The sequence below is a fragment of the Coturnix japonica genome, chromosome 6 (genome assembly GCF_054131305.1).
Source record: "Coturnix japonica strain WE chromosome 6, WE-NBRP24, whole genome shotgun sequence".
NCBI lineage: Eukaryota > Metazoa > Chordata > Aves > Galliformes > Phasianidae > Coturnix > Coturnix japonica.
In genome coordinates this window covers 35,999,206-36,023,563 of record NC_140668.1, presented here as the reverse complement: position 1 = coordinate 36,023,563, position 24,358 = coordinate 35,999,206, and the positions used below count along the sequence as shown (strand labels likewise).

At 39.9% G+C, this 24,358-nt stretch overlaps 1 long non-coding RNA gene across 1 annotated transcript in view; it reads left to right on the top strand.

Annotated features, from left to right (window-relative positions):
• The window catches only part of LOC146760576 (uncharacterized), a 43,090-nt gene extending 19,155 nt beyond the window's left edge, over positions 1-23,935 (top strand). Inside the window, exons 2-3 of the long non-coding RNA XR_014947810.1 lie at positions 23,205-23,272; positions 23,804-23,935. This is a non-coding gene — a long non-coding RNA (uncharacterized LOC146760576). The remainder of the gene's footprint in view (positions 1-23,204; positions 23,273-23,803) is intronic.
• The last annotated feature ends 423 nt before the right edge of the window (positions 23,936-24,358 follow it).

Sequence of the window (24,358 nt, the reverse complement as noted above, 5' to 3'; positions counted from 1 at the left end):
CTCTGTGCGTGATGCTCTGCAAAACGCCATGCACGTGTGTGTCCAGATGGATGCTGTGCTGGGGAAGGAGCTGCCTCTTGGAGAGGTGGCAGCCATCTGTATGGAGCAGAGGCCTCTCCTCCCAGCAGCAGTCCCCTGGGTGTGCTTTTACATTCTTAACAAGTCCTGTGCATCAGGAAGTGAGTGACGCAACATCTTTTGTACAGAATGCCCTGACTAGAAGATTTTATGAGGTGCGTAATGTCCCGTGTGTTGTGCTTCCTAACTACCACAGTGACTTTTGCAGCTCAAATGAATGCTGAAACACTGACACAGCAGCATGAAAAATCTCTCATATGCTGAGACCGATGGGTTTTCAAAATCTGCCCCACCTTTGCGTAGCTGAGATGCATAATGAGTAGAGAGGCCAGGGAACATCAAGTTTTAAAAAGCAAGTTTTTGTCTGTTGAGTTTGGTTAATTTAATCATGTTTTCCACTTCCAATAGGCAGAATGCAAGCTGTTGTCTGGAATTTTCTGACCCATCAGATAAGCGATTTGTCGGTCTTTCCAGCTATTAATATGCAACTTGACGTGAGGTATCAATCACTGCTTCAGCGCCATGAAGGTTTGTCACATCACAGGAGAAAGATTTAGGAACTGTAATTTCTAAATTGTTGCTTTTTTCCAGGAGCTGTTTGCCTCTGGGCTCGCTTTTCTTTTTACAGTGTAGACACTTCTGAGAGTTTTGAAGTTTTTCCTCGCATTAAATTTGAAAGGGTTCTATCCGTAGTTGGTGGAAAGCATATCACTTTTTTTTAGCTAATAGTGTCAAACTGTGTGCATTGCAGTTGAGGTAGTTGTGGATGGAGACGTTTCAAAAGTGTCATATTCCATTACAGTGTGAAATTCTATGAAAGTCAAAGCATGTTGAAAAATTGCATTGTCTTCCACAGTATTTAGTTTGAAGACAGACAGACCTCACAAAAATGTCAAAATTCAGTGAACTCCACATTGAACATAATGAGCTTTTGGCTGTGGTACCGCCACACTATTGCTGGCAGATGGAAATGTTGTTTAAAACCTTCATCGAAACTTCCTGCTATTTTCTGGCTTGAATTTATTAAAGAATGGGTAATACACATGGACAGTTTGTTGTTAAGTCAATGCTGTCACTTAGCTTAAATAGACATGCACAGTGCTTAGCTCTTTAATGTACTTCAGATGATCAATCATAAACCTTTTCAGTTAGCTGGGCTGAACCTAAGTTCATTTAGTTTTCTTGTGGAAGATGAGCTCTGTCTTTCCCATTCATCTTACTAACGATTTTCTGTGCTTGATTCTAATTCTCTTCATTTTTCTTGAATGGGAGTTGCTGAGGCTGTTCTTAATGCTGGGGCAGGAGGTGTTCGTATCACCCACATCCACTTCTGACATCATGTGCCATCCTAATAAAATTGGAGGTCCTACTTTCAGAGCAGCCCTCTCATATTTCTACCAAAAGATACATGGGTTTTTCTTTTTCCTGAGCTGCTTCATTTTCTGAGATCTGTGTCACCCTTAAGAAATGGGAAAAATGTACGTGCCTGTAGTGTTCTGAATTGGCCTCAAAAAACAGGATAAAAACTAATTAAGTTAATGGCTGAGGGCTAAAGTCTGCTTCGGTTGAGTGTGTTTCCATGGATGTTACAAAGGCTGAATATTGCAATATTTAATGACCATCTAGAAGTCAGATTCCTCAAGAGTGAGGACCGTATATATTTCTGCTGATTGCACATATGTCAGATACACCTTCGGCCATTCAGGCTCCTCTGAGTTCTGAGCGGGCTCTAGGCTGGACAGAGGGGCTGGCTTCCACACTGACATTGCGTTGCAGTCTCTTCTGGTCACGGGTGTTCTTGTATGAGAGACGCGGTGTCTGTCCTCACCAAACCGGTATTTTTTTATACCTTTACAAACATCAAAATCCCTGTAATGTTCAGCTGTAAGTTTTTGTTTTAGACCTTTGCAGTTTGAAATTGCAAATGCTGCTGTAGTACCTGGTTGTCCCCCATGGCCTGCATAGTTATGCTGCATTTTTTTCTCCCTTGGAATTCCAAGGTGCTCCAGCTGCAGCACCGATCCAGAATGGCAATAATACTTCACACCCCTTGGGAGTTTTGTAGGGAATTCATTAACAAAAAACCCAAAATGAGTCAGCATTTTATTAAAGGAGAGCCGATGCAGCGTGGAAAAAGCTGGGTTTTAGTAGAAAATGAAGTATTCCTTTTAAAGCTAGGTACAGCCATCCAATTCATGGGAATGTGGAGGAACAGAAGGTTTCATTCCTGTTTCAGATGCTTTAATTTCACTGTGTGATTTGGGCAGGTTCATTCTCACAGGATCCCCTTGTGACTCTGTGGGTGCAGTGTTTTCCTGTAGCACACCAGATCAGACTGCTGTCCTCCATTGCTGCTTGTGCTGTGTTTTCTGTTAACTTGCCCCATCAATGGAAGTTGACTGGAGCCATCCAGCAGTTTCTCCCTACTCATCTTGCTTGTTTCCTGCTGAGGGTCTCTGTAATGGCTTTTTGCTGTTTGCCTGTTCCAGCAATTATTTCCTGGTTTCCAGCCAAACAATGATTCACAGCATTGAAGGGTTGCATTCCACTTCTGTTTTCAGTTTTCATCTTTCTGATGTTTTCCTGGAATTTCACTTCCAAAGTCATGCTACCTTTTTTCTTCAGAATGTTCTGTTCCACCCATTTACCATCATTTGTCTCCTCTCTAGCTCTTCCTTCCATGCTCTAAGAACAGAGAGATTTGCTGGAACAGTTTAGAGGCTGCAGCCGCTCTGTGCTCTTCAGGGCTTTCCACATTTATTATGAAGCTTCCCACTTTCTCTTCTGTACAGAAATTATTGTTTCTTCTAGCAGAAGACATTAAAGATGGCTTTTTTCAGGCATTGTACCCAGCAGTGAAGGCTGGAACTTGTACTGACAGGTAGCAGTACTGCATGAATTTTTCTTCTTTCCTTTGGGAAGCAAGACTCACTCGTATGCAAATAGCAGCAAGGTAATTTAAAGTAAAAAACAATGAATAATGATGCCGTTCTGTTCAGGAAACACAGTTGTTTTCTAGAACTGATAGTGAATCACAAAAGATGCCTTAATGATCACATCTGCTTTGGTGTGTGACCAGAGCTTCAAGTGCTATGACCTTATGCTCCTATGTCTGTGTCTTGGTTGTTAAATGCAATTATTGCCATTTGATGAGCTCATTCTCTCACACTTCCCTGATGACTCAAAAGGGCTGTTCCAGGCTCCCCTCCTCAACCTGTGAGAACCACAATGTAGGTAAACGGATTGGAAGCACTGCCATTAAGTTGCAGTCAATGATGGAACAGCTGAGCTTGACTCATTCTCAGTCTGTAAAATATTGAAAGAGATAAGTGGGCAAACAGCTTGAGAACTTTAGTCTACAGTTCATATCCAGCACTGTGTAGGAAAGACATTTAAGTTAATTAATGAAGGTAGAACAATAGTTTATATTGCTGTATTAATAAGAAAATGAAGTTGGTAATACACGGCAACTACAGTGCTATGTTTTACCAAATGGGATATTTCTGTATTTTATATATTTTTTTTTACCACTGAAATTTTAAATTTCACATGCAAATCCACGTGGAAAAATGAAACTGCAAAGCACCGGGGCTTGTGTATGATGGAAGCCACTGTTGTTCCATATTCTAGTAGCCTTCAGCAGACAGTCTTATTTGTAGCTGGAGAATGGGAGGTATCACCTGCCCTGAGACTCTTAGTTCAGTAACATATTTGTCTCCCTGCCCACCGTTTGAGGTTCGTTGGGTCAGTCCCTTCTGATGCTCCTTTGCTGGGAAGAGAAACCCACAGCATCACTTGAAGGAGGGATGGAGCTGATTAAATGACAATAGATAACTATATCAGAGAGGCTGAATAAAATGTTCCATGTTCTCATCAAATACAGAGCCATTTGCATGAAAGGGGGCAAACACAGATGAATTATGGCTTTTTTTTTTGCAAAAGGTCCACAGCCTGACACAAGTGAGGTGAATCCCATGCAGCAGGCACACCTACCTCAGTCTCAGAGAGGATATTTGCCATGAAGTTGCCTGATATGCAAAGCAATGGTAATAGAATAATGCTGTAATGGAAGATCAAACTCATTCTTTCTGGTACATTAGGCTAATTTTTGTAATGCCCTCCCATGTGCATATAAGATCCTTGATGCATGGAGCAATGCTGGCATAAGTTATTAGCTTTGTGCTCCAATTTATTTGTACATCCTGGATAGTTATAAAATGCATTTGCTTCAGACTGAAGCTTCTCCTTTCTAATTAGATAGCAGTAAACTATTTTTTGTTTGCTTGTACATATAGAGAAGAGTATTTAGGGGAAGAAACTAAATTAATTTGACTTTAAAAATAGTCTTTTCAAGAAGGAGGGATTGGGATCCCTTGCCAATATTTAGCTGTCTGCATCAGCATGGAATTGTTGACATTACTTGTTTTTGATAGCAGACCAGTTAGTAAAAGACTCAGAGCATAAGCTTTGTGATAGATATTTCCAAAACTGTGGTGATCGGTATTTACTGTTAAGTCTGGCAATGTGTTACAAACTAATGATGACTCAATTTTTCCCTTTAAATTCATTCATCAGAATGTCCAAATTAGATTATACTGACTCCAAGCTTTTGCTTTAACAGACTGTGCAAAGCCCTGTGGAAAGACGCTATGAAATTTGATAGGAATGAGAATAGCGGGATTCTGCAAGAATTTAATAAGGTCCCAAGGAAACTTTTAGAATTGCCATAGAAATGAACAGTAAGGGGTACCTCAGATAGGCTTTTGAAATAGCTCATAATATTGTACAGCAGTGATAGAACTTTCTAGAAAATTATGTAGAATTTTTTTTAGGGGGAAAAGATTCTCAAAGCATTGAAGGGGAATCATTGATTTCCCCCTTTTTTTTTTTTGATTTCGAAAAGAATATTTTCATTCAAGAATACTGGAGCTTAACCTACCAGGAAAGTGGTAGATCTGCAATGGGAAGGCTCAGTTAGTCTGACTTGCCTTTGCATTCCAAGCATTGCCATTATGTTTCAAATGGGCACCACACCTCATGACCTTCTTTAAGCATTGAACTGACTTGTGACTTTAGCTGAGCCCACAGAAAAGTTGTTTGATTCTTATCTCTTCTGGTTTCAGGTATTTATTTGCCTGTGTGCAGGAAGATTGTGTTATCCAGCCTGTCTTTTACATACGATGGGCACAACTAGTCTAGAAATTCTTAAAAGGACATAATGGCTTTAAGAGGAGAGGAAGAAGGAGCTGCAGTATGGGAAGCTTCCATACTCTGGGTGGAAGGATGTTTGTGCCAATGTCTAAAGGCAGTTTATAATGCAGACTGCAGCAGTAAGGTGATGTTTAGTCATGATGACAGTGTTCCACCCCTCACCTGAAATCTAGGACAATAAAGAATAACTCCTCTCTGTCTGAGTGTATAAGTGTACACTGTGGTATGATAAGCACTGGAGGTATGAATAAGAAAACAAACCTAAAACCTTCTATTGTGTGGTGGATCTGAGATGAATCACAGGTCTGGGTGTGTAAGCCCACAGACGTACACCCAAGCTGTTCCTGGTGTACTAAGCAGCTCTGTGTAGCTGTTTCTTTAAGTGAATTGTAGTTGGGTCATCCAAACCATGAAGAGCCATTTTTAACTTAACTTTGGAAACGTTTGTGTTGCTTGATGTGAGCGATTGCTGATCAGTTTTTGTTGTTAGGTGTTTCTTTGGCATTACAGGAGTCGTAAATGCTGACTTCTTTTTGTTCTTAGCCTCTGGGTTTTGTGTATGGCTGTTGCTCATGCAATTTGCTTGCAAGTGGATTATGCTGTGTTTTAGAACAGGGATTTTGTTTCCCGTTTTGTTCATATCCGTACTTTGAAGATGTTTGAACAACTATTCTTGAACTGCCTTCTTACAACCCTAATCACCTTTTCCTGTCCTTCAGTATGACTTCTGGATTTTTCCACTCTTTCTTTGAATGATTTGAATTCTGAGGAGGTGTCAGTGCATTTTAATTTGCTTGTGTTATTTTATATTGGAGTACTTCAACAGAGCTGTGGTTTTTTGGTTTTCAAATAACAGCAGTTCTATTGTTAATATTCAAAGAAGATGGTTTGACCTATAAGTTTGACTTCTGTGATTATTCCTGGAAAATCCTGGGCCATCTGCTAGGTATTTTAAAGAAAAATAAATGTCCATAAGGCTACAGGAGGCATCATTGATATCTGCAAATCCATTCCATGCCTTTTCCACCTTAAAGCACAAATGATTCAATATTCTCTTTTCCAAGAAGAGAAACTGTACCAGCGCTTAAGATTTAACTTCATGCAAGTTCAGCAAAATTTTATGAGGTTCCATCTGAAAACAGAGCGTTGCTACATCGCCAGCTGGAGTGCAACTGAGTTACTGTAAGAAAGGTCAGCCTTTGGTGCGGTTGGTTTTGAAGGGGAGCTCTTTGCAGACTCCGGCAGCAATGAAAGCTGCTCTCATCTGTTTTGTCTAATGCTCATGAGGATGTTACACCGTAAACACAGTCTGTGCAGTAACTGCCTTCCTTGGGATACCCCAGTGCATGAAGCACGTTTCTTGCAAGTAGGGGCTTTCACATACTGAGAGGAAATAGGCAAATCATTTAAGTACAGAATAGGAGCTATGCTAATATTTCTGTTAGTACTCCAGTAGAAAAATATTGTAGTAGTGGTCAAATATTCTGCTTTTACAGAGCTGGCTAACACCAAGGAATGCGTTTCTGCTAGATATGACATCTGTTTATAACGATTAAATATGAGATGTCTGCTCAAGACTGAGGATGGAGAGCAGCATTTGCCAACCTCTTGGTTTTGGTTTAATTTTCCCCATCTATATCAGTGATAGAATACACGCTGAATTCAGTGTTGGCGGAATGCATCCAGATATAGAATTGTTTTGTTCATTTTTTAATACATGAACTCCATCAACATATGCAGCCAGTCTGAATTTGGTATTAGACTAATTTTGTGGAATGTGTTTGGCTTAATAAAAATCAAGTCTAATTTATATAATCAATTATTAAAAAAAGGAAAACTCATGCTATTGATAAAACCTAACATGCCAGTGTATGGACAATACTTGACAAGAGCAGAGAAATAGTTGAGCTCTCACAGATACTGAGAAAAATATAATGGGCAGTTCTGAAAGCTTGGTAGAAATTATTAATTAATTATGCACGACCTCCTTTTTTTATCTTGACTGCTGCAGTTGTGCTGCTTGGAACCAGAAACGCAGCCTCAGTGGAGGAAGTAAAGTAGGCTCTTTCGTTTTCTTTTCCAGCAAAGCCCAAAGCCTTTATATAAATGCCATCAACTTCTATAAAACTTGTAAAAACGAGTCTCTTCATTTGTTCTATCTGGCACAATTCTTGGAATGGATTCTGACATTCTGGGCCGTATGTTCCATTATGCAATGGGCATGGGGTTTGGACATGGACTGCTTGCAGAGAAATCCTTTACTGTAGGATGACTCCCTGCTGGGGCTTCAAAGCTGGATCTCAGCCTGGGATCTCCGTCTTCTGCACAAAGCAGAGTTCTAATGGAGGAGAGGTTCTTTTTCTATCTAGCAGATTTCTTACAGTGTTTGTAGGTCTCCAGTATGGTTACATACCTGTACAAAGGGGAAAGAAGGGTCCAGAGCAGCGTGTCTCCTATGACCTTACTTCTCTGTTCAGTAGTGGGCATTAAGAATCTTATCCAGAACTTTAATGCCAAGGTTAAAATAATTTCCTCTTGAGCTAGTTTGCTATGATAAAGTAGAATTGTTCAGGAGACGTATTGCTCTGAGAAAAAAAGATTATTGAGAGCACTTCACTCTTAAACTGAGCAATATGCATTGCTAAATTGAGCTTTTCTCAGTGATGGGTGGTCATTCTTCTATTTGCATGGTAAAGTGAGGGGATTGGAACCAAAATCCCTGCTTGGATACGATCGTTAAACCAATTCCCAACATCTGAGCTCCTAATTATGATTTATTGAGAATTTGGCATGAAGCCCAGACCTCTAAAGGAACCGGAATTCAGTGTTCCCAGTGGACTCATGTCAATTCATGTGTTGAACCGTGTAGCAGTTGGGGATCCTACGATGTCAGCCTGCAGCGTTATTTGACAGTGGCTGTTCATCACATCATGACCACATTTGCTGTGTAGGGTGGCACAGTAAGGCAGGCTGGCGCTGGCAGCCCATTGCTAGGAGCACATCTTCAGAAGCATGTTGCCCTGCCTGGGTGTGTGGCCATGGCCACCTCCTGCTTCAGAATCCATTCTGCCAGATGTGGTTGATGACAGGAAAAGGATCCAGCCATCTGTGGGATCCTGGAGCAGGACATTGACCTGAAATTGTTCGTAGCAGTAAAAGTGCAACAAGAAAGCATGAAAAAAAACTGAGAAGGTGGATTTTTATCTTTGTGCATGAAAATTTATATGCCCAGAACTACTGAAATAAGAGGAGGGGCCTCTTACTTTCTATGAATTGCATAATCAGTGGAGATGTCTAAGTATTTCAGTTTAGCAGCTTTCTAGATAAATGATAGACTGCCAAACTGAGCTGCACTGCTGGGCAATAGTGTGGACTTCATCAGCTTCTCAGTAAGCCGAAGCAATGTTGTATTATTTGGAGGATTTTTTTGGGTTGTAGATGCAACAGCAAACTAGGATGGCTTTCAAAGTACTCCTCAGTGAGATATCTCACAGCTCAGTTTCTCCATTTGTTATTAAATACTCAATTATTTTGTATGTGAAGCATCTAAAAATTCCTTCCTTTGCTGGTATAACACTGTTCACCTAATTTCTCAGGAATTCATTTTGTGGGCAAACTCCATTAATCTGAATCTTCCAGTCTCTCATAAGCTCTGCGTTTCTCTGGTTAAGCAGGCTTTAAAACTTCTGGCTATGCTGTTAATGTGTATTCGTGTGACATAACTTCCCTGAAAACATTGGACAAAGCTTAAAAACATTTTTAATGTCTTCCTTCTTTGAAGGTTATATATTAATTGTTCTGGAACACTGTCTGTTCAAAGACCAGGCCCTCTAGGTTTATAAAGGCATGGAATAACATTGGTACGATCACACATGAAGTATCTAGGAGCAGAGGGAAAATCGGATTAAATGTTTGAGGTATTTTCTTTTCCTAGTTCAGGGCCAGTTCTGCCCTTTATGTGAAATGCAGGTGATCTCCATGCAGCTGCAGAGGAATTTGACCTTCAAACAATATTTTCTCAGCAATGACTGGGCACCTGCTTTTGTTTCTTTTAATACAGCCATATAAAATTGTCACCTTAATTAGAAGGAGAGTTGTCAGAATGTGGCCTTCTTCTAAAGTTTCAGGATGCTTTTATTGTTTAGCTGACTGACTTGAAGATATTTTGTTTTCTTTCATATACACCATTTCCTTCCCGTTCCTTCTGACAGTGAATTCTTCAGCAGAGTCAGAATTGGGGATCTCAATCATTAGTAAACCTGGATTGTATGAATTCTTTACACTTGCTTTTTCCACATACTTCTTTCTTAGGGAAGAATTAACTTCAAATTCCATCCATTCCATAACTGATATCCATACAGAAAACAGCACTTAAAGTGAACATAAAAGTCCCAGGAGTGCAATGTCCAAAGTCAGGAGTAGTCTTGGAAAAGATTAGTGTTGATGCCTGCAGAAAAGTTGCCCAAAGTGCTCTGTTTGCTGTTTGTACTAGTAGCTTTTTTGTAATAAATAAATAAAATTGATTGGACTTTTCTCTCTATTTGCATTGTGAGATTATAACGCGGCAAATGGGCTGAATTTAAAAGATGTGCTAGATGGAGAAGACCATGTTTTTGAAGTTCTAGCAATTGAAGACTAGAAGATGAACTAGTTATATAGTAGTGACACTGCTGCCAATGCTGTTCTGGGTGCTGAGTGCTGAAGAGTTAATTTCATATTCTGGTTTCTGCAGAGGAAACTTAAGGAGCTTCATGTGTTCTTGAATGCACGTTTCTATCTTCCACTCTGTTACAAAGTGCTGACCTCCTTCCACACAACGTTGTTGTTTCATAACTGGATTGCAGACAAATTTCCTGCAGGCTGACACGCAATGCAGGTCTTTGGTGTAACTTAGCAGCCTTGAAGTCTGAAATTTCGTCTCTGTGAAGATTTGACACTGGATGAAAGTGTAGAGTTTTCCATTATTTGGCAATGAAGGGATCAAAAAGATTGTGTTAAAGAACTAGTAACTCAGAATTAATTTTTTTTATGTGTTACCGATGGGCAAAGTCTGCATTTGTGGCTTTGAATAGGCAAAAGATAAAAATCATGCGGAATGGTGATTACATTTCCATACTCCTTTTCCTTCTCACTCTTTTTTGAGCAGAGGTGCTCTGGCCCCACCAGGTGCATGTCCCGCTGCAGGACAGTCCCTGCTTGGCTGTGCTGACTCAGCTGTGCTGCTGTGGGAGCGGCAGAGCCAGCAGGGTGACCCAGCCCGCTATAATTAGATCCTGATGGAAACACCAGAGTTAAGCCGTAACTACTCAACTTTCATAAAACTGCTTTTGTCATTGCTTGACGGGCACCGCTCTGCTGAGCAAGGAGCTATCAGAGCTAATCCTAAAAATGCATCCCTGCTTTTACAGCAGCTTTTCTAAGGAACCTGACATTGGTCTTGTGTGGATTGAGTCGGCGCTGCTGGTAGTTCGTTAGGCTCAGGTAACTCCAAAATGTGTAGTCATATATCCCCAGTATCCTCTTAAATGCAATTAAACTGATGTGAGACTGTTGTCTGTCCTGTTTGAAATGGAAGCATGATATGTTTTGGTTTTGGCATGACAAAAAGAAGAAAGGAGATGTTTTATTTCTAAGGGCTGCAGTGACAGGGTCTGACTTTATCAGGATGGGAAAAATCAGTCACTTAAACTTGATCCCTTAAACTTTAAATATATTCCTGTTACTTTTTCTGATGCTGTAGTCATTTTCATATTATTTAAGTGGGAAGTGAAAGCCATCAAGTAAAAGCACGTACTAGTTACAGAAATAACTTAAATCCAAAGGTATGCTGAAAAGCAATCCAACAGCAAGCCATCCTGCACTTGGAAACAGTTTGATAATTAAAGCAGATGATTTAAAATGTGAAAAAAAAAAGGGAGGCAATTTGGAAAGGAAGTAATTTGTATAACTAGCAAATATTTAAATAGAACGGGACTATTTCCTGCAGTGTAGGATTCTTTGCAGAGTGTTTCAAACAGTTGAACTCACAACAGGAAGTAATTTACTGTTGAAAATAAGATCACATGAAACTCCCTGCCTATAGTGATAAAAGGGAAATGCTTCTCTCGGTAGGACTGCTAGTCACTGTGAAGGCATCAGAGTGGTTTAATGACACTGCATGTTCTAAATTAGTGCGGAATGTTAGAAACAGGAGGAGAGGAAACATGACAATCACATGCAATGAGCACTGAGTGAGCCCAGGGCCCGCTGGACATCAGATCACATCATACAGCTGTTAGGAAACAGCAAAATCTTAGTCAGAGATACCTGAAAGTGTGAATGCAACTTAAAAGATGAGGTCTCTGCACTGTCGCACGTACAGAAACAATTGATGGGAGGGAATAAAAGTCTTTTTAAGTTCCTGTGCAGACCAAGGTGCAAGTATGGACATGTAAGCAGCAAATTAAACACGCTGAAAACCAATTTGCATTTTTCATCTGTAGTGACCATGGGAAGGCTGATGTCTGACAGTGTCTGATTATGCACGTGGAGACAGTAACCCGTGGCACTTTTCATTTTGACATATCGCCCGGCTGAGAGGAATGGGCAATGTTTCTCAGAGGATGAGGAACAAAAATCAATTCTTAGCATTAAATGATGCAGAAGGATTAAAAATCTTCTGAAGTCAGACAGAGTCACTCCTGTCAGCTGTAACAGCTACTCCTGATGTCCAGTTTACTGATGACTCTGATAAGACACAGTAATTTATAGAGCCGTCTTTAAGTTTGATTTTATGTCTGATCCATGTTTGTTTGTCTGTCTCCGTCTTGTCACTCTTGAAAGATCTCTGACACTCTGAAGAGCAAAACTGCTGCCTGGCCCACTGTCCTCAGCTTCTTAACATGCTCAGGAAAGGACCACCACTTTTCCATGTGACCTCTTTTTTTTTTAATGGCATAAAACCAAGATGAATAGGAATCATTCAGTTGACTTGGGTAGCTGTTGCATCTGGTTTTAGAGATCTCTTCTTAGAAAAAACTGTAAGGTTTATTCTTAGAAAATATTCACACTTCCTGGTTGTTTTCTGGTACTGTCAGGCAGCACTCACTGTATTCAGATGGTCGTTTGGCCATTCAGGAGCAGTAAGAATATGATCCTTTTGCTCCAATCTGCCCTTAATTCACAGATGTGATGGTGTAGAACACTCCTGATGTATGTCTGTGCTAACATACCCTTTAAAATTTGTAACGAAGGATTTTAGTTCTATGCTTCACAGTTATTATTATCTGAACGTTAATTAAATCCTTGCTATATAAACATGTCATTTTAATGCTCTCAGTAATAAAATCATATTTTATTTTAAGGAAGTAGCTGGAGAGGTGTTATGGTAATAGTTGAGATCAAATATGCTTGCATTCTTTTTAAGAGGAAGAAATGAGCTTATTTCTAGGTGTAACACAGTTACACCTAGATCTTATTTCTAGGTGTAACACAGTGATGCAGTTTATCACTTTTTCTGATTTATGTCAAAGAAATATCCATACAGAAGTAAAAATGTGCATTTACACATTAAGTGCCAGTGCTGTTGCTTAGTGTCCTATGTTCCGTTTTGCCAGTAGATACACACTGCTTCCTTCTCTCCCTGAGATCTGTTGGACATTGACAATGAAGCTGGTTGGGGTTACTTAGCCCTCGCTTGGTCTCTTCCTCCATTTGTTGTGGTTGGAGGGACATTCATTTTCTTACTTGGGGCGGTATAGTGTGAATGTCCCCTATATCCAATGTAACACAGGGTGGGCACTGCTAAGGACTGCGGCTGCTCTGAAAGTTGAGCAGTCTGAGTGTGTAAGTGAATTGTGGGCCAGGTACTGACAGTTTTGCACAGTTTATGATGATTTGTTCTTTTTGTTGCTTTGTCCCTGAATCATAAAGCAACAGGCCTGGATTCTGCTACTGTGTCCAACTCAAAATATACGTGATGTAATTTAATTCCCCAAATTCCTGTTTGGCTGGGACTCTCATTAAGGTGAAGGTTTGCAGTGGAGTGAAACTGTCTGAAGTTTCATTTCCCACAACACCTGTTAGTTTTGCAGTTTCTGCTCATCATCACACTTTTTCAAATAACCTCTTTTAATCACTCCATGCCATGCTGACAAAAATTACTCGCTTAGTAAGCATATCATAACCTCAACGTTTATGCATGTGCATGCAAAAACAACAAAAAAATTATGGTATAAATGTTGCTTCAGACCCCAAGCAATTGTGTATGCGCTGATGATTTACATGTGTGTTACACAACTATTTATTCAGACTTTAAAAGGGGAAAAATCAGTTACCAAAGCAACTGCTATATTGTGTGTTACTAATGCTATTTTAAGATAAAGAACATTGGTAAGGCACACATATCCCTATCTCTTAGGAGCACTTTGCAAAGGGGAAAAACACCAGGGCTATTATAATCACTGAATTTGGGGGGGGGGGAAGAAATTCAGATCTGTTTGCTAAGTAATCCCTTACAATTGATTTTTATCACTGTTTTACAGCATTGCAAACTATTACAAGATTTTATGGTCATATTCAGGTGAAAGACAAAGGAAATAATAAGGAACAGCAAGTACTAAGTGAAGTACTTTCACATTCAAGATAAGTCAGGTAGATCAGGCAGCACTTGCAACCCAGAGCGTGCAGCTGGAAGGCTCTACAAATACAAGCAACTGATAGTTTTCTTCCTTTCTTCCCTGCTCAGCCAGTAGAATAGTTCTCTGTCATTGCTTTGAGAGTTCAGAACATAATGTGCTCTGTATTCTTTGCCACAGAGCAAACGCTCGGGACAGAAGATGTTTGCATATCACTGTTATGAACCAAACAACCATGATTCTGTATCATAGTGGAAAATAATAGTGCATGATGTAAGCTTCAATAAATCATTTTTGTCTTAAGTGCACTTATAACCAAGTTAGAAGCATTTAAAATGCCTGCTTCTGTTCCTTCTTACATTCCAGAGGTTAGAGAAGAATACGGTCAGTTTACACAGGGTTGGATTTTATTAATTTCAGCCTTTTTTGTTAACAGCCCGCTAATGAATAGACTGACATTTCCTTGATTCCAGACACACTTCAGAATTGTTTACAAGATAATAGTTGCCAAAAAAAATCCTGGTCTATGTCTTGCTGTAGCCAATGCATTGTGAGAGCTAACATTGATCAAAGTCCTTCAGAAAGGATAAGTCAAGTGATGCTGTCCTGAACACTATGGTATGTTTCAAATACTTTTTGTGGATCTGTAGGGTAATGAATGTGAACATAGATTTCTGTAAGTATTAGACAAACATCTGTTTTCAGAAGCTCTGGAGGACTTTGAAGAATGCCTGCAGTCTCAATGAAATGCATTAGAACTTCAACTAGCCAGAATAAAGCAGCTGTCAAACTGCAACTTGTGGATGTTCCCGCCCTGGACGTGTTCAAGTCCAGGCTGAATGGGGCTTTGGGCATCTTCGTCTAGAGGGAGGTGTCCCTGCCTATATCAGGGGGTTGGAACTAGATGAACTTAAAGGTGTTTTTCAACCCAAACTCTTCTATGATCCTATGAACTATTGGGGCAACTCTAATGGGCTAGATAAAAATTAAGATGTTCTGTGACAAATATTTTGCTTATGGTGAAAAAAGGAGTATGTACGACTCAGCTAAAGCCAGTCCTGCGTTCTGTTTGCAGAAGGTGCTGATTGCACCACTCTGAAAGACCGGCCTGCTCACACTTTAGATTATTTGGTTGGATAAAGTCACCTATGTGATTTTTGTAGCTGAAGAGCAGGGAAGCCAAGCTCTGGGTTGGATTTTCAGAGCTGTATAACCAAGACAACTCCCAGTGAAAGAGATGTGGCTTGGTTTTCCTACTATTCCTTTTGATCTAGTCTGTTTTGCTTAGAAAATAATGTCATATTAAGTTGCTCGGTAACATCTTCAGTCATGCATATTCCTGTCTGAATAATGCTTCATGTTTTCTGATGTCATATTCGATGAACATCAGCAACATTTGAGCCCATTGCTAATCCAGTATTAGTCACTGCATTGCAGCATCAGTCTTGGTCATGTGGTTCAGGGTGGTCATCAAGAGGCAGTGTTCTGGGAGAAGCATGAGCTATTGGTCAGCGCACGTGTTCTCTTTGTGGCTGAACCATGCAGAATAGTGCAGGAGAACTTTTGTCTCTGAAATGAAGACTGAAGAGCACAGCAGGAAGGTCATCCATGTCCGTTCAGCACTCTTCGTTTTCTCTCTGAAGTGCAGAACATTTAAAGATTCATCATTGCATTTGCTATGCCTGTGTTCTGGTGGAAACGAACGATGTGTATCAGGAATCCAAATGTGTCACTTTCAACAGAGAGGTAAAGGTGTGAAAAAAGTGGTAAAAAGGAATTCAGCTGTTTTAATTTATCTTTATTCGACTCTGGGTACTAAGGGCCTTTCCTTGCTCCCTCTACTGGCTATGAACCTGGCTTAGCATTTTTTTTCCACTATGGCATTATTTTTGCTGATTTAAATAGCTATGGCAGCTCCGTATCTCTCTTGGCCTCCCAACCTTCACATTTTTCTGTGCTTAAACACACAATTGTTTTTATGACTTACTTACTCCTTCCGTGTAAGATTTATGTGTAATTCTTATTTACGAATGAAACCGTTCTTTTAAAAAGCAACTGGTTACCTCAATGCATGAACAAAGGAGCAAAAAAAGAAAGACCATTGTGGAGATCCTGAGGTATTAAGCAGTAATTACCAATATAGACTTACTTTTTAGCAACACTGAAGTAAAATAATGAAAGAAAATAATAACAGGGAAGTAGAAGTCCCAGCTTTGAATTGTTTGTGTTATGCTTTACATAACATCTCTTTTTTAGTCACTTTTGAAATACTGCACCTGCTTTTTAGTATTTAAGCAATATTAGGACTTTGGCCTGACAGAGCTGTCCTAGAGAAGGAAATTCTAAGTACAAACTGATTGAATCTGACAGTTCTCCGGTAGAGCAGGTAATACCTATAAACACAGATATATCCCAAAACATCCCTGATTTACAGTAGGGGACAGAGATCTCTTAAAATTAAACAAAATAACAAGTCAAATCAAAATAGAGCTCTTGTTCAGATGCTCACTTTTAATCTTACATTTCTCCATCTGGGTCTAGTTTTCTACTACATGTGCATTTGTGCACAATTATTAGCATCTACTTTGTAATTATAATAATCTAGTAATTAAGGTTGGAAAAGATCTTTAAGATCATTTCATCCAACCCATCCCCAGTGTGTCTGCTGACCACGACCCTCAGTTTGACATCTCCACATTTCTTCCAAACTTCCAGGGACTGAATCCACCAGCTCCCTGTCACCCCCTGTGCCAATGTCATGACACAAAGTCATGATATCCATATACAATTTGGGTATGTATAGAAATGTCCCGTTTCGAAGAGCAGAGGCATTGGCTGATATTGCCTTAAGCCATTGTGAAGCAATGAGCACCATGGCTACAACTGTAGGGCATGGATTAGCAGACCACGATAACGTTGCTGAGAACAGCAGCTGCTTCTGTGTTCCCTACTCTCGAGTTGGACCACAATGTATTTCAGTTAATCCAGATCTTTCCCTTCTGAGAGTTACTCAGGACATACCCCTTTGGGCCTGGAGCCCAGCTGAACTCATTTGTGTAGGGAACAAGCTCCAGGGCTAATTTTTTTGTATGCAGTTTTTAACATTCCTTAGTGAATTAATCCTGAGTCCTGTGGTGATTTCTCTGTTTTGAGAGTTTTGAAAATGCTGCCCTGTTCCTGTGGGGCTCGCTGCATTCTCAGGATTAATGGGTAAACATGTTGGTGACAGGCACATAATTAAACCAATTCTGTCTTGTCTTACCCTTGCTGCTGTAATATAGATATGTTGTGGGATCCCAAATGTGTTCATCCTCCCAGCTTCCTGCTGAGATGATACCATTTCTTCAGCTAAAAGCTCAGTGGTTTTTTGTATGTACATGCTCCAGTCAAGTATATGATTGCTAATAATCTGCCTAACGTGAATGAGAAAGCATTTCAGGTGTGCTAACGCAGATCTCCACTTAAGATAGTAGCTTAAGTGGTTTGAGGTGAGCTGGGCTGTAGATTGCATTTTCTTAAATTTATACTGCCCTTCTACAACTCCTTTGATTGTTTTAATTTAATAAATCAATATAAAGTTATTTTGTGAGATCTTGCCTTTAGCTTACAGCTCTTGTTTAGAGAGCTGGGTTGGGACCAGCTATGGGCTGCAAGTGGAACTGAACTGCAGTGGTTCTGGAAAAATGCTTAGTAATGTCGAGACCTGTGCAGTTTTTGCTTTATGAGAACTTGCTTTACACCCTTGCAAAAGAGAGGACAGTGCCATCAGGCCTTAATAATCAATGCCCTTAGAATATGGCTGTAATCTTCCCTGATGTGACTCTTCACAAGAATAAGTCTCCTAGTAGGCAAGATGACTTTATGAAGAGAAGTCTCTTGTCTAGAAAATTTACCCCAAATTCTCTGCTGCTTGGACACGAGGGTGGTTTTAACACCTTCTTTGGAATTCTGTAGTCATCTTGATATATCGTGCCACAAATCAGTTTTTAAACATTAAAACAAACCCAAAGTTAAATCAGTGAAGTTAGCAAGATGAGTTGACACTGCCTTACAAATAATCATTTCATAAGATGTTTGTCACCCTGCTTGACTTTTCCTGTTCCTTTCTGGCCTGTTTACTGCCTCTGCCTGTTGATTTCTGGCATTTGCTGCAGTTATTTTTGCTGGAAGAGCTCTTGTGTTCCCAGAGACTACAGTAATAGGATCCTAGCTGCATCCTGACAACAATTTACGTATAGGCCATTCACATCAATCTGTGCAGATAAAGTGTCACAAACCTGCATACAATTCCTTCAAGGTGAATCTAGATGGGTTTAACGTGAAGACTGCTCACATTCTGGAGAGCGTTTCTAGTGCAACTGTCCTTTTGCCTATGCCAACAGACTTTCAAAACCTTATCATTGCTTTTTCTGTTAAAAATAATGCAAGGAGCACAGCCTGTCAGTTGTTGAAAGATTTGTATCTAATTCCTTGGCTTTTTTGGAATTCCTCATGATATTAAGAGCATTTCTGATGAAAACAAGATGGCTGATAAAGATCGAGGATAAGAACAGGCTGTGTCTTAGTATGGTGATTTTGTGTATATTGATGTGTGATTTTGTCTTGCAATTCATTGTCATTCAGAAGGGGATCTTTTAAATGTTAAAACAGGTCACCCAGTCGCTAGGCTTTTTCTGCTCTCCGTAGTTTTGGTGTTTGATAGAGCTGTCTTTTCACCAAGGCTTCTCATGTGACAGATGACATCCATGTATTGCTTCACTGTTTAATGTGAAGCAAAGGGGATAGCTTATCTAATGTGACAGGTACAGTCGTCTGTTGTCAAAGCTGTGACAGTGCTGACCAGGTTTATCTGGCTGAGTGGTCCTCTCAGCGTTGCAGTATGGGAGGTGTTGGCCTCGTGGATAAACTGGAATGGTACAATGAGATATATGGCCACCGAGGTGGAAAAGATGAGGCCCACTAGGTGCTAATGTGATATATAAAAACATCAGGCACTGATGGGTGAAATTTGGATAGAGATTTTGGGGCTGAAGATAAAGTAGTGCAGGATGTTTGAAATACAAATCTCTTGGAAAATCTGGTAGACGTTATTTGCAGTAAAATAGGATGTAAGTACATCATTATGCAGTTAGGCAGATGTCAATACAGATTGCTGATATGTGTGAATCATTTCAGGATTCTCTCAGTTGTAGAGGCAAGTGACTAAACAGCCAGAGATATTTTCCTAAGTATAATTGCAAGTAAATGAACGAAGCGTATATGTAGTTTCAAAGTTGGTTTATTATGTAGCTATCGTGAGTGCAGCACTGTCCAACTTGAAATGAGAGTGGCATTTCAGTAGCCTTGATAATAACGTGAGATTTTGCAGTTTCAGCTAGGACTTTCAAAAGAGCCTGCAAGTGCCATGTTTGTGGGCATTCATTGGGAAATGAGTTGCCTTAGGAAAGGCAGGGCCTGCTACAAAGGATCCATAAATGGATTCAGAACTAGAAAATGTACTTATATAGAACCTGAGTGTGTAATTTTAATAACGTGAGTGCAAAATATTAGGATTGAGCTTTTAATATATTGTAGAATCCTACAATATCCCAAGTTGGACCGTTGAGTCCAACTCGTGGCTCCACACAGGACCACCAACACATCAGACCATGCATCCTGCTCTAGAGCTCTTGGTGAAGAACTTATTCCTGACATCTGACCTATATATGGTAAATGAGTTTTTTAATTACAGAAAAGGCAACTGGTGATTGATTAAAAAGGCAAGAATTATTTGCTTCTGTTGAGATGGAGAAACAGAAAAGCATCAGTGATCTGTGCTTCAATAAAGACTGGCAGAAACTTGGAGCAGAAAATGGTGATCAGTTGCTGTGCAGCAGAATACGCTCAAGAGCGTGTGAATGTGACAAACTGACAGGCTGCAAAGCTCTTACATTTTCATAAACCCTTGGCTTCCAAAGTCATACAGGTGATCAAAACCCAAAGCTTTTATCTACATGAAAGTTAGCTGAGTTCTGCAGAAAAACTTACAGTGCTCAGCCTATCAGATGTTGGTCATGAGGCTTAAATGGGGCTGATGATTCTGCCTTATAGTTTTTCCAGTGGATGGGATTCACAGAACTGCAGTAATCGTCTGGTTGGAAGAGTTTCTTTCCTAAGAGTGTCACTGTAAAGCAAAGAAGGGACTTTCATGGTTTGCAAGATGAAATATGTGTGCAGGATATTCAGAGAAATGGTATTTCTGACCGTCTTTACTGACCCAATACGAATTTGCCTACATCCCATGTCAACCTGCTTTTCTTGGGAAGTGATGCCCTAAGATGCAGCCCCTGTGGTTCTGTCTGATACTTCCCTCCCAGTCCAAATCACTGGTCCTTGTCAGTTGTAGCTGTTGCAGCATGGAAGGCAAGGTCCTGTGGAAGCAGCATCTTGCAGTCAGCACCAGCTTACTGCTCTGCTTGTTACCAGCTTTCCAGTGCAAGCACTGTGATTGTTAAATACATCCTCCTCACACCTGAGTGACTAGAACAATGTGAATGCACTGTAATTATTCACGGGAGCATCTGTGGGGTCTGAGGAAAGAGGTGCAATGTCTATTATTTTTGGCACTGCTTTTTGATATTTCTTTCATTTGCAGACCCTCTGGGCCATTTTCTGATGAAAAAAACCCATCCCTGAGGGCACGGTTGATATTAATGAGATGTAAATGACAGATGAGGTGACAGATGATAGTGTCATCAACCAAAGAAATAAAGAACAGTATCATGAACAAGCACAGAATGTTCACAGGAGAGAAATGAATTGTAAATAGCATTGTTGGACAGGATATATTTTTGAAAGGTAATGCATTGGGAAAAAAAAGATAATCAGAGCATGAAATATTAGCACGAAATAGCTCTGATTACTGTAGCTCTTAGCAAACATTTTTTCATGGTATTCGTTGTAGGTGATTGAGGAAGATGATTCATTTATTTGTGTAAGAGTGACAGTGAAAGAAAGACATGCATGGCAATGGTAAGCAGGTATTATATGTTTTCTGTTTATGAAAGAAAGGGTTGATGTTTTCATGGGTCTTTTCTCAGAAGGGAAAGAAAGATGAGATTTAGCAAAGGCCATGAAAGCTTTTATCTAGAAGCATGTGACATCTGTCCCCATATCTTAAATATTCTTGAAGCCTGGCAGAATGTGAGGTTTTCACTGTGTTTTTCTCCTTGACATGTCGATGCACTGATTCATACCTATCCAGCCACTGACAATACATGGAAATGTTAATCACCAGAACATGTAATAGCTACTGTGTATCTTAACAGCCCCTGTAGTAGCCCAGACTTCAAGAATAGGCTGTTTTAGACCATTGGCATGCAGGTAATTAATTTCCCGTCTTATTCTGTTCTTAATTTTCTACATATTTTATCACAGTGATTTTTGGCTTTGTTTTTTTTTTTGTTTTTCTTTTTGATGGTAGCTATCCCTTTTACGATGCTTCGCACTCGTGTTCTCTTAATTAATTTCTTAATTAGTTATGACTGTCTTCAGTGCCTCATTGATGCTTTTGTAATAGCTCTGTTTTTAGATGCCTGGCATTCTTTATTAGAATCTTCTTCAGCTGAAACTCCTGCACGCTCTAAGCTAATGTGAATTGTTAGGGGATTACTAAACAACATCTGGTTAATACATATTCTGTCGTTTGAGAAACAGTCATTTTCTATAGTGAAAATAACTTACAGCACTCAAAACTGGAAAAAATGTAATACTTGCTATCATGTAAGCATATGACTTGATAGGATTTATTAAGTGAAGTTTGGACAATGTAGCTCAACAGAATGCAAAAAAATCCTTATTAGTGGATCCAGCCAAGGAGCTGCATGCAGTTCTTTTCTTTCTCCAGCAGCACTATCAGCTGGATCCCACTCCTGTGCAGTCAGCTGACTTGAGTCTGCTGGCTCAACTTCTCTTGGTTTAAGTAGGAGGTGGAGTGGGTTGGAGCTGCATGAATTGCTCAATGTGGTTGACACTGGAGGATAGAATTTCAATTCTGTTTTTTCTTCTGAAAAAGATTTTTAAAATACTGTGCTATTAAAGCTTTAATTTTATTATTTTAGTGACAGAAAAACACGAAAGCCGCGTCTAATTTATTCTCGGTCTGATGTTCATAAGGGTTCATTCTGTTTTTAGCATTCGGAGCTGTAGTTGTGTGACTTGCACTCGTGGATCACACCAAATGTGTATCTCATTGGAAGACCATAAGCTTACAAAGACTTGTTTCTGGTGTGGATACTTTGATTAGAAGTTTGTAATTTGCTTTCCTCAGATATTGTGCAACATTCCTTTACAATTCAGTGTTCCAGTGCACAATCTTTGTTTGTGGTACAGCATTCATGGGAAGTAATCATAGAGGATTGCAGTGCAGTCAGAGCACATTTGTTTGAAAGTCCAATGGCATTTGTTCTGGAGTCTTTGCAGAGAGCTTGTTCCTCTCTCAATGGTGCAGTAGGATAAATTCCATTCTTCCACTGTTCTTTGACATGTTGGCTGCTCTTGGGCTGCCTGTTAACACGTGTTACTCAGCGCCCCAAAAATAAGTCCTTTAAAATTTGCTAGCTAAAATAGTTTGTCTTTTCTTATAATAGGAGTATGTAATAGAACCTGTCTGATGTTTCACTGGGTAATCTAGTTCCTGTTTCAATCTGTCACTCACTTGTCAATGACAGAATTACAAGATTTAGTTGTCACCAGTGGTTCTAATGTCAGTGGGGTTTGGGTTTAGTAATTATTTCAGATAGAACTATTTATCTGACTTTCATTCTCTGGGAATCTCCTGTCACAAGTGGTGGGAGCAGAGCAAAACACTCTACATTTTCAAAACATCCCTTGATCTTACAATTTGACAAAATTAGTTTCGAGTTTTGTTGCAAGTCTACAGAAAGAAATTGGCAACTCATCCCCACTTCCCTCAGGGGGAAATCTTCAGTGATTTATGTAAGAGTCTGTGTAGCTGAATGCGTGGGGAGATTATTTTTGACATTCCTGACTTGGAGAAATTATGCATTTTGAATGGGTGCATACGCTAATTCTCAGGTTGATTTTCTCAATGTGAAAAATAACAACAGCTAATACATGTTTTCATGTTTAATTATTTTAATTGTATTTTGATTTAGTTTTCTAATCAGAAGTATCATTTTCTTGCTACTTGAATTGATTTCAGGAGTTTCAATCACATGCATTTAAATAACAAGTAAGGCTGAAATAAATGCATAAAATTGAAAGATTCATTCTGTTTTCCTTTTTCCTTTCGTTCTATAGGGATTCACTCGCCTCACGTGTTGGAGCCAGAACGAGATTCTGTTGGGAGAACCTGGCAGGACATTCAGGTACAGACACTATGAGTATCTGGAAATCAGTGTGATTGCCTAAAACTTGCTAAAACAAGGCTGAACTCAGAGACCTTTTTATCTTTAGATATGCTTTCCTTTCTAAAACTATGAACTGATTTATTTGTTTGAAGCCAATGTTTACATGTATTCTCTCTCTATATTAGTTTTTGTTTGTCTTTCTGAAGTAAGAAGCATGGGACTCTCACCTTGATCACTCCAAGTGATCGAGTGTTTCAAGCATATAGTATTTTCAGCGGTAACTGTGCTTGTGGTACACACACAGGCATCCACAATCTCTTACTGCTCTGCCTGTTCTCTTTTGAATTGGTCTTGGAGCGCTTTCCTGGCTTGCTAGCTAAATCAGCCTTGTCCCTGATTCTTCAGAGGCTGCTGTGCCCTCGTCAGGTTGATTTCCTGATCCCATTCAGTTATTGGAATTTCCAATACTTTCTTTTAATTTTGGGTCCCAGTACCATGCTTCTTTCCTCCTAATGTTGTCGTTTAATTTCCTTCTCACCCTGTCATCAGCAAGGTCTCACAGCTGAGGTACAGCCAACTCCATTTCCTGTCCTCAATGTGCTTTCAAGATAGCTCTTGGGTTTTGTTTGACACCCGCCTCCTACTCCCACTCCTTCACTGTGGTTCCCTCATCATGGAAATGTCTGTTTGGATTGAATACGCAAATGTGCTCCAGGAGTTCTGCTCCCATGGAGGGAGGAAAGCAGTTGTCTCAGGGCTGTGAATAAAACAGGCTCCGAGTTGAATGGAGTGGCTTAGGAAAAAGAAGTATTGCGGTGCACTGCAGAACGGCACAATTTGGATGAGGTATGAATGACTCACTTAGAGCCATTCCTTGTTTTTTTTCTGTGAACCAAATGTGTTTCTGAGCTGAGAGAATAAATGTGACATAAACCTGGAAAGGAGACTCCAGATCATTGTGGCGTTCCATGGTTTCGTTAGTGTGGCAGACTGCTTTGTAGCATGGTTTTTTGACAGTTGGGAATAGGTTTTGGTTTGCCTACACACTTGAAACTGAACCAAGAGACTTTCCTGTTTTCTTAACATATGATCAGCAAACATAAC